The sequence below is a fragment of the Carlito syrichta genome, unplaced genomic scaffold, assembly GCF_000164805.1.
Source record: "Carlito syrichta isolate Samal-C Ts95f unplaced genomic scaffold, Tarsius_syrichta-2.0.1 Scaffold303104, whole genome shotgun sequence".
NCBI lineage: Eukaryota > Metazoa > Chordata > Mammalia > Primates > Tarsiidae > Carlito > Carlito syrichta.
In genome coordinates this window covers 63,345-74,489 of record NW_007247200.1, presented here as the reverse complement: position 1 = coordinate 74,489, position 11,145 = coordinate 63,345, and the positions used below count along the sequence as shown (strand labels likewise).

Sequence of the window (11,145 nt, the reverse complement as noted above, 5' to 3'; positions counted from 1 at the left end):
CCACTCACCTCAGCTTCCCAAAGGCGCGGGATTACAGGCTGAGCCACCGAGCCTGGCTTTATATATATACTATTTTTATACTAATTATATCACATGGTAGTCTAACAAATCTTCCTCAGTTCCTGCAGTCTGTATTTCTAATGACCTTAGCCTTTTGGGGTTAAAGTAACTTTTATGAGTCTTACAAACTTCCTATACTTTCTTTTAAAAAATCACATTATATCAACACATATAAAATGTCTCGCGTTTAATAATGCCCATCCACATGGGCATCTATTCATCTTAGATTAACAATTTCTCATCTTCTACTTTTAAACAATAGCTTCCTTTTTCTTGCAAGCATTCAAAAGCATGCAACAGTTCAAAAGCCAAAAGAGAAAACCCAGAATCACACAGTTGTGACTTTAGATCAATGCATGCTGTTCTGTTTGAAACCAGAATGTGTCTGTCACCTCTTAAAAAACTCAGTCTGTATCTCCTATATATACTCTTGACATGATTCTTGTTCCACTTTGACCTACTCCAAGTCAGTGCTATTTGACTGTCTTGTTTTTACACAGCTGTGCCTGATCATGCACACAAGTTCATTCACTCAACAATCCTGGCCGCCAAACTTGGTACTTCAGTCACATTACCTGGAAGAGATCGAATATTTGGTATATGGCCCTGAAAGTCAGAGAAAGTTTTAATTTGTTTCCCTCTGAAGGGGAAGTGAAATACAACTCTATGTCCTTTGAGCTGGCAGTTCATAATTTTGTGATTTTTCAAAAACAAAAAGGCCAAATAGCCTTGAAGTAAAGACAAGTTAAGGTTTACCAACAAACTCTACTGCCGTAAGTTTCTTTCTCTCTGCCAGGCAAGGTTTTCTTATCAGGAAATCTCATCAGGGACAGATGTTTGACCTAGAATTCATAAAATTCGACTAATGCTGTACTCAGCTAAAATTCACTTTTTAAAAAATGTGTAATGTTATTTTATTATTTTATTATAAGGCCTCTCAGCCTTACCCAGTAATGACCTTTGAATAGTGGATATCTATTTTTAGGGTTTTGTGGCAGAGGAAAACGCAGTTACTTTTCAACAGACTTTGAAATCATCTTTCTTTAAAAGAAAAAAAAGAGCTATGTTGATATCGCATTCCTCCCATAACACATTTATTTGATCCGATAGAAAACCATGTCTAAGTTACTTGTCATATCAATTGATTGCCTTTTCCAGATAATCCAATTAGTATTAAGGAAGATTAACTTGACCATTGTATTTTCACTGTCCGACACCATTACACACAGGCTCATTTGCTCATCGAACCCTTATAGACACTATGAAATAATAAGCACATTTATATAACACAAATCATCACCAGTTGCTCAATTATGGACACTAAAAACAAGTACACATGCAGGTATTCTTCACAAACAAATCACAACAGCAGAGATTTCTTACTCTGTCAGTCTCACACAGCTTCCCATTACCACACAGCTTCAAGCACAAATCCAACAGCAGGAATAGTGACACACAAGCAGAAATACAATCCCACACCCGGCCACTGAAAGACTCCCGGTCCACCTGACATCTCCTGTTGTCTGTCTGTCTTGTCTCTCTCTCTCTCTCTCTCTCTCTCTCTCTCACACACACACACACACACACCCCAACACTGGCTCCTACACACACACACACACACACACACACACGCGCACACACAGACACACACACACACACCAACATTGGCTCCTACACACACACACACACGCACACACACCCCAACATTGGCTCCTACACACACACACACGCACACACGCACACACACACCAACATTGGCTCCTACACACACACACACACGCACACACACACCAACATTGGCTCCTACACACACATACACACACACATTGGCTCCTACACACACATACACACACACACACACACACACATACCTCAACACTGGCTCCTACACAAACACACACACACACACACCCCAACACTGGCTCCTCCTCTGCACCTGCCCGGCCAGAGGGTCTTATCCTCTCTCACTTCCAGGGGAGGCCGGGAAAGGCTCAGGACTCGCTCTGTCAAGAGCCGGAACTGAGCGCCCGACGCCTGCTCACCGAGCCGGACTCCAGAGGTGGGAGAGCGACCCCGGCACAGGGTGAGCGGATCCGGCCTCCCGCGGCTTCCTGGCCGGCCCGCCCGGGCGTTCCCAGGCTGGACTACATTTCCCAGAGCCACCGCGTCCGGAGCGCGGCTTCGTTTCCGTTGGTCCGCGAGACCGGGAGGCCTCGCGTGGGAGAGGGCCGCGTCGGTTGGGGAGCTCGGCGCCGCACCTGCGGGCTGGCGACCCCGAGATCGGGCTTGGCTCTCTGGCGCCCGACCTGGGACCCGCCACCGGACGTCTGCTGAGGTAGGACTGTCGGAGGGCCAGAGCGGAAGTGCGCGGAGAAGTTGTCGCTGGCGTCACGTGCGTGGCTGTGCTGCGGTGTGTGGCGTGCCGGGTATTGGGGGCTGCTGCACGTCTGGGCGTGTGCGACTGGGTGTTGTGTAAGCGCCTTTGTGTGAGCGTGAGTTGTTCGTGGCATCGAGGCCGTTTGTGACCGTGTGCTTACCTGACTGGGGATATACTCGTGTGACTGTGAGGTTGTGTTTCCTGCTCGTTTGGTTGGGATTTGCTTGTGACTGTGAAGTGTGCGACGGGACTATTGTGACAGGGTGTGTGGAGGTGCTGGTTTCACTTCGAGGCCGTGTCTCTGTCCGGTATCTTGTGGCCGGGGTTTGCCGGTGAATTCGAGATACATGGCGGTGTTGCTGTGACACGGGGCTTGTGAACGCGAGTTTCCCTGACCTGGTACTTGATTATGTGACTGTTTGTGTGTGCGCCGTGTGTGACTGTGGGATTGTGTGTGCCATGACTCGGTGAAGAGAGTAAAATGCCGCTTTGAAAGGGTGTTTTTGGCTCCATGTGTCTCTGACAAGGTGTTTGGATGTAATTGTATGCCTTGCGTTTGCTTGGGTTTTAAGACCTGGTGTTCTGACAGCGTAGCCTAACTTGGTGATTGTGACTGGCTGTGTGACTGTAAACACGTGATTGTGTGTGACTTTGTGTCGTCATTTGCGTATCTTTCCTTATGGGGGCTTGGTAAAGTACAGAGGTAAAATTTCAATATGGATCACGAGTCGCATGGGGCTTTGTGCTTCTTTGAGCGCTTAAGGACTTGACTTCCTTCACAGTGCCTTCACATTCACAAATGGCCTGTGTTGCTTCATTTCTATATTCTTTCTCGCTTCACCTTGGGAATCGCTGCTTCCTTGTGCCCTCTCACCTTGTAACTTTAAGGGGATCAGATGCAGGGAAGTGGCAGGAAGTCAGAAAGTTGAGTCCCTGAAGGAAGAATAGGAGTTATTTCCAAGCCACAGACCTGGTCTTGAGAATTTTAGAACTCATAGCACACTCAAGATAGACCAGTGCTAATGTGATGCTATTCCAGGAGTGGGAATAATTCCAAAGGGACTGCTTTAGGAACCAGCCACGTAGTTCAGAACCTATAGCACTCCACTGCAGGGCTCTGACTCTAGGGGATTGTAATCCAAGTCAGCTGTCATCGTGGCCCTTTTTTCTGATCCAGAGGGTGGAAGCCTGTTCTAATCTCCTTCTGACTTTTCTTTGTGTTAAATGAGAGATAGATTAACAGGGTTGAGGATGAGCCTGTGTTCTAATCTAGAGTATGTCCCAAGAAAGGCCTAAAATCTCATTTCATTTTCTTTCTGTGAAAGTAGAGCCCAGAGGATTAAAGAATGGCTGTTACACATTCAGTACCAAAGTCCAAGGTAAGTAACTGTTTCCTCTGTTTCCTGAAATGCCTTACAAAAAAATTTCTACTTAAACTTCTCAAATAATCGAGGGGCAAGGCAAGTTTTTGGAGATTGGGGGCGAGGAAAATGTGCAGTTAATTGTGATGGATGCTTCCCAATAGTGGTTAAGTTAGGAAGAACGGATGTAAGCCTCATGGACTTAAAAAGGTGAACTCTATTGTGTTATATCTGACACAACGTTTTAAAAATATATATTTTTTAGCTTTGTTGAAATTTTCAAGTGTACACATAAGTATAATAAAGAATCATAAGCCTTGCTGAAAAGTTGCCACTTTCCAATCTTGTTTCATTTATTCTGCTTCCAGTTCAAAATCCTTTCTAATTTGCCTTTGATTTATAAGTTATTTTGATGTGAGTTATTTTCAAATATTTTAAGGATCTTTCAGAGATCTTTTGTTACTGATTTCTAATTTCATTTCATTGTGTTCAGAGAATACATTTTGTATGACTTGAATCCTTTTAATTTTTTTATAGTTTGTTATAGCTTAGAAAATGCGCATCATAGTAAATGTTCCATGTACACTTGAGAAAATTGTTCTGCAGTTGTTGGTGGAGTGTTTTATAAATGTCAACTAGGTCAGGTTTGCATGACAGTATTATTGAAATCTTCCATTCCTTTACTAATTTTTTAATTTGTTGGATTATTTCTTTATCCTTATAGTTTCTATCCAGTTTCTGCTCCATGTATTTTTTGCTCTGTTATTAGGTATATAAATGTTTTAGATTTTATGTCCCACTGGTGAATTGATGCTTTATCATTAGAAAATGATCTCCTTTATCCTTGGTAATATTCTTTGTTCTGAACTTCTACTTCACCTGATGTTTAATGTAGTCACTGCAGCTTCTTTGCTTTAGTGCTATATATTTTTTTCTGTTCTTTGTAGATCTTTGTGTATCTTTTCCTGTCCTTTTATTTTAACCTATTTGTGTTTTGATATTTCAGGTGCGTTTCTTGTAGGCAGCATATAATTGAGTCTTGTGTTTTTATCCTTTTTGGCAGTCTCCTTCCTTTAATTGGAGAATTTAGACTAGTCATATTTATTATTAAATAACTGTGTTTTTCAAGTCCTTTGATATAACACCTCTTGTGTGGTTAAGCTACCAACTTGAAATGAAGTTAGGCTTGTTTGTTGCATGTTGTTTTCCATGTTTAAGGATTACTTTCCCCCACTTTAATTTAATTTTGCTTTAAAATTACATAATACATTTATATATTTCCAAAATCAAAGCTGAACACAAGATGATTTGGAAAAGTCTAGTGTCCTTTCCATCCTACTTCCTTCTTCTCTCGGCACTTCTACTTGAAGTGCACTTCTCTTTGTTTTTTCTTCTGTTTTTCTATGTTGATGTGGAAGTGTTTGTATGTGTGTATGTGCAATTTTTATTCTCTCCTTTCTTAGTTAAAAGGAAGCATTCTGTGTCTATTGCTCTGTATTTTCTTCTTTTTCATACATCTGATAAATTCTGGAGATCACACTATGGGTGCCTATAGAGGTCTTCCTTATTCGTTATTACAGCTATATATTCTTGCGTGGAAGTAATAGTTTACTTAACCAGTCTCCAATGAGGGGAGCATATTTTTGTGAGTATTTTGCTGTTGCATAATGCAGCAATCAATAACTATATTTGGTTTCTATTTGTAGAAATTTGTCTTTGGGGCAATATTTTTAGTTTATTTTAATGCTTTTTGCATAAGTTCTACATTCATTGCAACTCTGAGTAATAATAAAATTGGTATACTTCTTTTTTCTCCTTTTCCATCTTTTCCTCCATTATCTAATTTTAAAAAGTTGTGTTAGAGTTTATATTGTTAGATATTTTTCTCCAAATTTAGTGAGAATCTTAATTACATGTCCTCTTCTAGAATTTCTTTGTTATTTCTGTATGTTCTGATATCCAAATTAGTACATTTGTTGGCACAATTTAGAAAATCCACAAAGAAAGATAAGTAAGAAAATAATTACTGAAAAACTGTCCTTTGGAATGAATCACTGTTGGTGTGTGGAATCCATCCTTCAAGGCTTTTTTTTTAAACTTCTTGTTATATAAAAAACTAAAACATATATAAAAGTAAAAAAAAAGTGGTGTAATGTATCCCCATATGCCCTACCCATCACTCAGCTTCAACACATATCAATTTATGACTAAATATGTTTCAATGTATGCCTTTCCTCACTTTTCACAACCTCGCAAACAAAACTACATAGGTTACCGTAAAGTAAATTCCAGATACATAATTTCAACCTTATGTATTTTATTATGTATCTGTAAAAGATAAGCACTTTTTAATTTAAAAATGTACCCATAATATCATCACTACTAAAAAGGAAAAAACTCAATATTAATGTCATGAAGTAGCCAGTTCATTTTCCCTATTGCCCATAAATATTTTTTATGATCTGGTAGAATCAAGATCCAAACAATGTCTATTTGTTGTAATAGTATAATATATTTCTTAAATATTGTTTTAATCTATAGGCTCTTTCACACTTTGTCTCTCTTTCTTGCGGTTTATTTGTTCCAAAAACAGAGTTTTCTTGTAAAGCTATCCATATTCTGGATTTTGTTGATTGCCTGTCTGTGGTGTCATTTAACATGTTCCTCTGACCTTGTATTTCTTGTAAACTGGCATTTAATTAGAGGCTAGGTCAGGTTCAGGTTTTTCGTTTTTGTTTGTTTATATTGTACTAGTCTAGATCGTGATGTGCACTTCTACGAAGTCGTTCATAGTATTTTTCTGAATCTGTCTTTTATCAGGGGTTACAAAATGATATCCTAAGTCTGTAATTCCTTCTGTATTTGTTAGGGAGCTATCCTCTCATCAATGTCTTGGTTACCCAGAAGAATACCTTATGCAAAAAGAAAAAAGGCCAGGATAAAGCTTGATTTTTCTCTTACTTTTCAGCATCTTCCAAAACTTATGCTATGTTTTTCTTTTATTATTATTATTATTATTATTTTGAGTTGGAGTCTCACTCGGTCGCCCAGACTGGAGGGCAGTGGCCGCTCGCGGCCACCGCAGCCTCGACCCGCTGGGCTCCGGCGATCCTTCCGCCTCAGCCTTCCAAGTAGCTGGAATTACAGGCGCGCTACCACGCCCGGCTGATTTTTTGATTTATTGTAGAGATGAGGTCTCGCCAAGTTGCCCGGGCGGGTCTCGAACCCGCGGGCTCAGGCAATCCACTCACCTCAGCCTCCCGAGGCGCGGGATGACAGGCTGAGCCACCGAGCCTGGCTGCCTCACTCTCTTAATCCCCTCCTCCCCAGATCCCTCGGGCTCGCCCCGCCCACCGCGCGGCCACGCCCCTTCAGACCCCGCCCCCCGCGCCCACAGATCCCGCCCCTTCCCGCAGCGGCCCCACCTCCTCCTGGAAGAGGCTCTGGCGGTTGCGCAGGCTGCGCAGCTTGCTCTGCTTCTCCTCGTGCTGCAGCTCCTCGGAAGGAGGCTCGAAGTAGACGATGAGGTCCTGCAGGCTCAGGATGACGCCCTCGATGGGCAGCGCCGTGCCAGCCGGCGGCCCCGAGCCCCGCGGCTTCCCGCTGAAGCTGTCCAGGCTCCTGCCGGACGGCGCCGCTGTCAGTCAGGACCCGGAGCGCCCACGTCACGCCCCCCCCGCCCCGCAGGACTCCCACAGACACACCCGTCTGGCAGAGCGGGAGACTGAGACGAGAGAGGGAGAGCATTGGCCCGAGGTCACACGGCGGCCGAGGGCAGAGCTGGGACTGGGACTCACTCCCTCGTAGGTACAGAGGGTCAGAGAAGCAGGACTCGGGCCGGGGGTCAAGGGTCAAGCGTCTGGCTGTCAGGGGTGTGAGAGCCGGGAGACCATCAGGAATGTGAGGTCAGAGGTCATGGCCGTCGAGGTCATGTTAGGGGTCAAATTTAGAGGTCAGGAGTCAAAAGTATGTTAGACAGGGCTGTGGATGTCAGCGGTGGAGATGTACGGGGTCAGGTGCTGAACACGGGGAGCACGGGGACCACCCCGCAGGGTGGGCAGGTGCTTACTTGATGAAGTGGTTGTAAAGGCCTGCTGTGCTGTAGATCATGCGGGCAGCCTGGGACTCCTCCTGCTGGCAGCGGGTCAGCGACAGGGCATCGTCCATGTGGCCTTCCTGGTGCAGCATGGCCTGCGAGTGGGGGGACCGAGGTCAGGAGGGGCCCAGCCACCCAGAGTCATGCACCCCCAGACCTCTGCCCAGACTTTGGTCTCACAGCCCCCCTGCACAGAATCTCTCTGCCAGTCCGCCATTTTTCTTTCCTTTTTTTTTTTTTGAGTTGGAGTCTCACTCTGTCGTCCAGACTGAAGTGCAGTGGCCGCTTCTGGCCACCGCAGCCTCGACCTGCTGGGCTCCGGCGATTCTTCCGCCTCAGCCTTCCGAGTAGCCAGAATTACAGGCATGCGCTACCACGACAGGCTGATTTTTTGATTTATTGTAGAGATGAGGTCTGGCTGCCCTGGCGGGTCTCGAACTCGCGGGCTCAGGCAATCCACTCACCTCAGCCTCCCAAAGGCGCGGGATTACAGGCAGAGCCACCGAGCCCGGCCATTTCTTTTTATTTATTTTAAAGATGTGGGGTACAATTCAGGGTTAGGTATACAAATGGTCATTATACAGGTAAAGTTTGGACCTCACTTTGGTCCCCACTTCACCTGGTTTGAGATCAGGTACCCTTGTTGATGAAATGTGCTCCCTGCTCCGCTGGCAGTTTCCCACTACTACCAATCCTTTCTTGTAGTGTTATGATAATTGTTCAGGGTTCCCTTATAAGTGAGAACATGTGGTATTTACTTCTTTGTTTCTGTGACAGATCACTGAGTAGTATAGACTCTAAATCCATCTAAAGTTGCTGCAGAGTTCATAATTTTGTCCTTCTTTATGGCTGTGTAATATTCCATCATGTATATGTACCACATTTTTTTTAATCCAGTCTACTTTTGATGGGCAACATGGTTGGTTCCATGTTTTTGCTGTTGTGAATAGTGTTGTAATAAGCATGCATGTGCAGGTTATCTTTTTGTAGAATGATTTGAGTTCCTCTGGATATATTCCTAGAACAGGGTTTGCTGGGTCATAGGGAAGGTCAATTTCTAGTTCCTTTAGGAATTGCCACACTGTTTTCCACAGAGATTGTATTAGTTTATACTCCCACCAACAGTGTAGAAGTGTCTCCTTTTCATTGCATCCTTTCCAGCATCTGTTAGTTTTTGAATTATTGATAACCATCCTGACTGAGATTATGTAGTATCTCAGTGTAGTTTTAATTTTCACTTATTTGATGAATAGTGAGGCTGAGCATTTTTTCGTGTATCTGTTGGCTGCTTGTATGTCTTCTTTTGAGAAGTGTCTATTCATATCTTTAACCCACTTTTTAATAGGGCTTTTTTTCTTTTTTTGGCACATTTGAGTTTCTTGTAGATCCTGGATGTTAGGCCTTTGTCAGATACACCGTTGGCAAATATTTTTTCCCAGCCTGTGTGCTGTCTCCCTGCTCTCTTGAGGGTATGTTTTCTTTTAAATTATTCTTATAAACTTGTGGATAATGGTATATTAGCAGTTACTTTTCTTACTAATGCTCAAATTGTTACCGGTATGGCAAATGGGAGGTTTACACTCTCTGACTTGTCTACATGACTCCAGTAGTCCTTGGTAGGTTCCAGACTTTTTGGATGTTCTGGGCTCATCTTGTACGATATTCCATTTTACAAATAAAGTCCACTTCTGTATAGAGCCCTGGTTCCTTTTTATATAAAGTTGTTTTAAGAAGTCATAACCGGGATAGTAGAAACTTTCATTGCTCCTGGTTGTTATTGCTTGCAAATCTTAACAAAGCTGGCTAAATACAAATCTTTTAAACAGAAAAAGAAATCCTGAGTTTATGCTGATGTTTCCAATTGAAATTAAAGATTATAGAGTTTTTCTTACTGTGTTTGATTTTATATTTGTATTTCTTGTATATTCTGAAAATCTCAATTCCTCATGATATTAAGATAATTGCATGCTTTCTTGATTTTCATTGTGTAACTGTTTCAGGATACATAGATTTATTAAACTAATGATGCCACTATTAATAACAGTACAACTACTGAAAAGCAGTTTATAGTTATTTTATCTGTACATTATATTGTACTAGATATCCAATATCAAGTGACTGTGTTTTAAACTTACTTGAGATAACGATTTCCTTCATGCATTTCCTGTGCATAATCTGCCAGTTGATGTACAGATAAGTTTGTTTCATTTGCTTTTGGTTCTTAGTGACTTTTTTTCATTTTGATTTAATTCTGTCTTATTTTATTTTGATTTAATTTTGCATGGGAGGAAAACTTGAAGATACTTTTTCTCATTTTGACTTAGTATTCAGTACTTTTCTACTCCTAGCCCTTCCCTCATCTTCCTGCCCCCTACTACCAGTCCATAAAATGAATGACAGGAGCCTTTTGTTCTGTGTTCCCTTAGCAGTGGGATGATCCCTCACATCTACATTGATTTACCTGATCTTTTTCCTGGCTGTTCCATGGAGGAAAATGAAATATTGGAGAATTTAGTGCTTCCTCTGGGTTAGCCTCTTATATTAAGTGATTAGTAAGTGATTAAAGGCTCGTTGTCTTTATCAGCTATTCTGACACGTCTCAGCTCAGCTCTCTCCAGTTCAGCTTAGCTCTTGACAGTTGGGTGTAGTATTCTATAGCTACATCAATTAGGTCAAGGTACTTGATACAGTGGTGTATAAATCTTCTGTATTAATATACTGAATGTTTTGTGTACTTTTTCTGTCAATTACTGAGCAAAAGTTGTTAAGATTTCCAACTTTGTGGATTTGTGTCTTTCCTCTTTTAGTTCTGTCAATATTTGCTTTATATATTTTGAAATGTTGTTATTAAATCTATGTTGAAATTCCTGTGTCTTCTAGATGAATTGATCTCTTTTATCTCTAGAATTTCTCTTTATCTTAGCCTGTGTTGTCTTTTATTCATATGGGCACACAGGATTTCTTATGATTAGTATTTGGGCACACAGGATTTCTTATGATTAGTATTTGTGTGGTATACATTCTTTTCATTTAACTTCCAACCCATCTATGTTTACATTTAAAGTGTGTTTCTTGTATAGAACATATATTTAGAACTTCCTTTTTTATCTTGTCTTGATACTGTCTTTTTACTGGAATGCTTGAATTGCTATTAATGCATTTAGTTTAAACCCTGCCATGCATGGGAGCATTCATATGCATTTCTTTTTTTTTTTTTTGAGTTGGAGTCTCACTGTCGCTCAGACTGGAGT

The 11,145-nt window shown here is 42.0% G+C and overlaps 1 protein-coding gene across 2 annotated transcripts in view; it reads left to right on the top strand.

Moving 5' to 3' along the window:
- The first annotated feature begins 2,240 nt into the window (after window positions 1-2,240).
- Window positions 2,241-11,145, top strand: part of LOC103260036 (zinc finger protein 420) — a 46,425-nt gene continuing 37,520 nt past the window's right edge. The window contains exons 1-2 of one of the 2 annotated variants that reach the window (XM_021712139.1): window positions 2,241-2,395; window positions 3,766-3,816. The gene's annotated coding sequence lies outside the window, so the exon portion shown is untranslated. The remainder of the gene's footprint in view (window positions 2,396-3,765; window positions 3,817-11,145) is intronic. The other variant, XM_021712140.1, reaches the window with a different exon arrangement.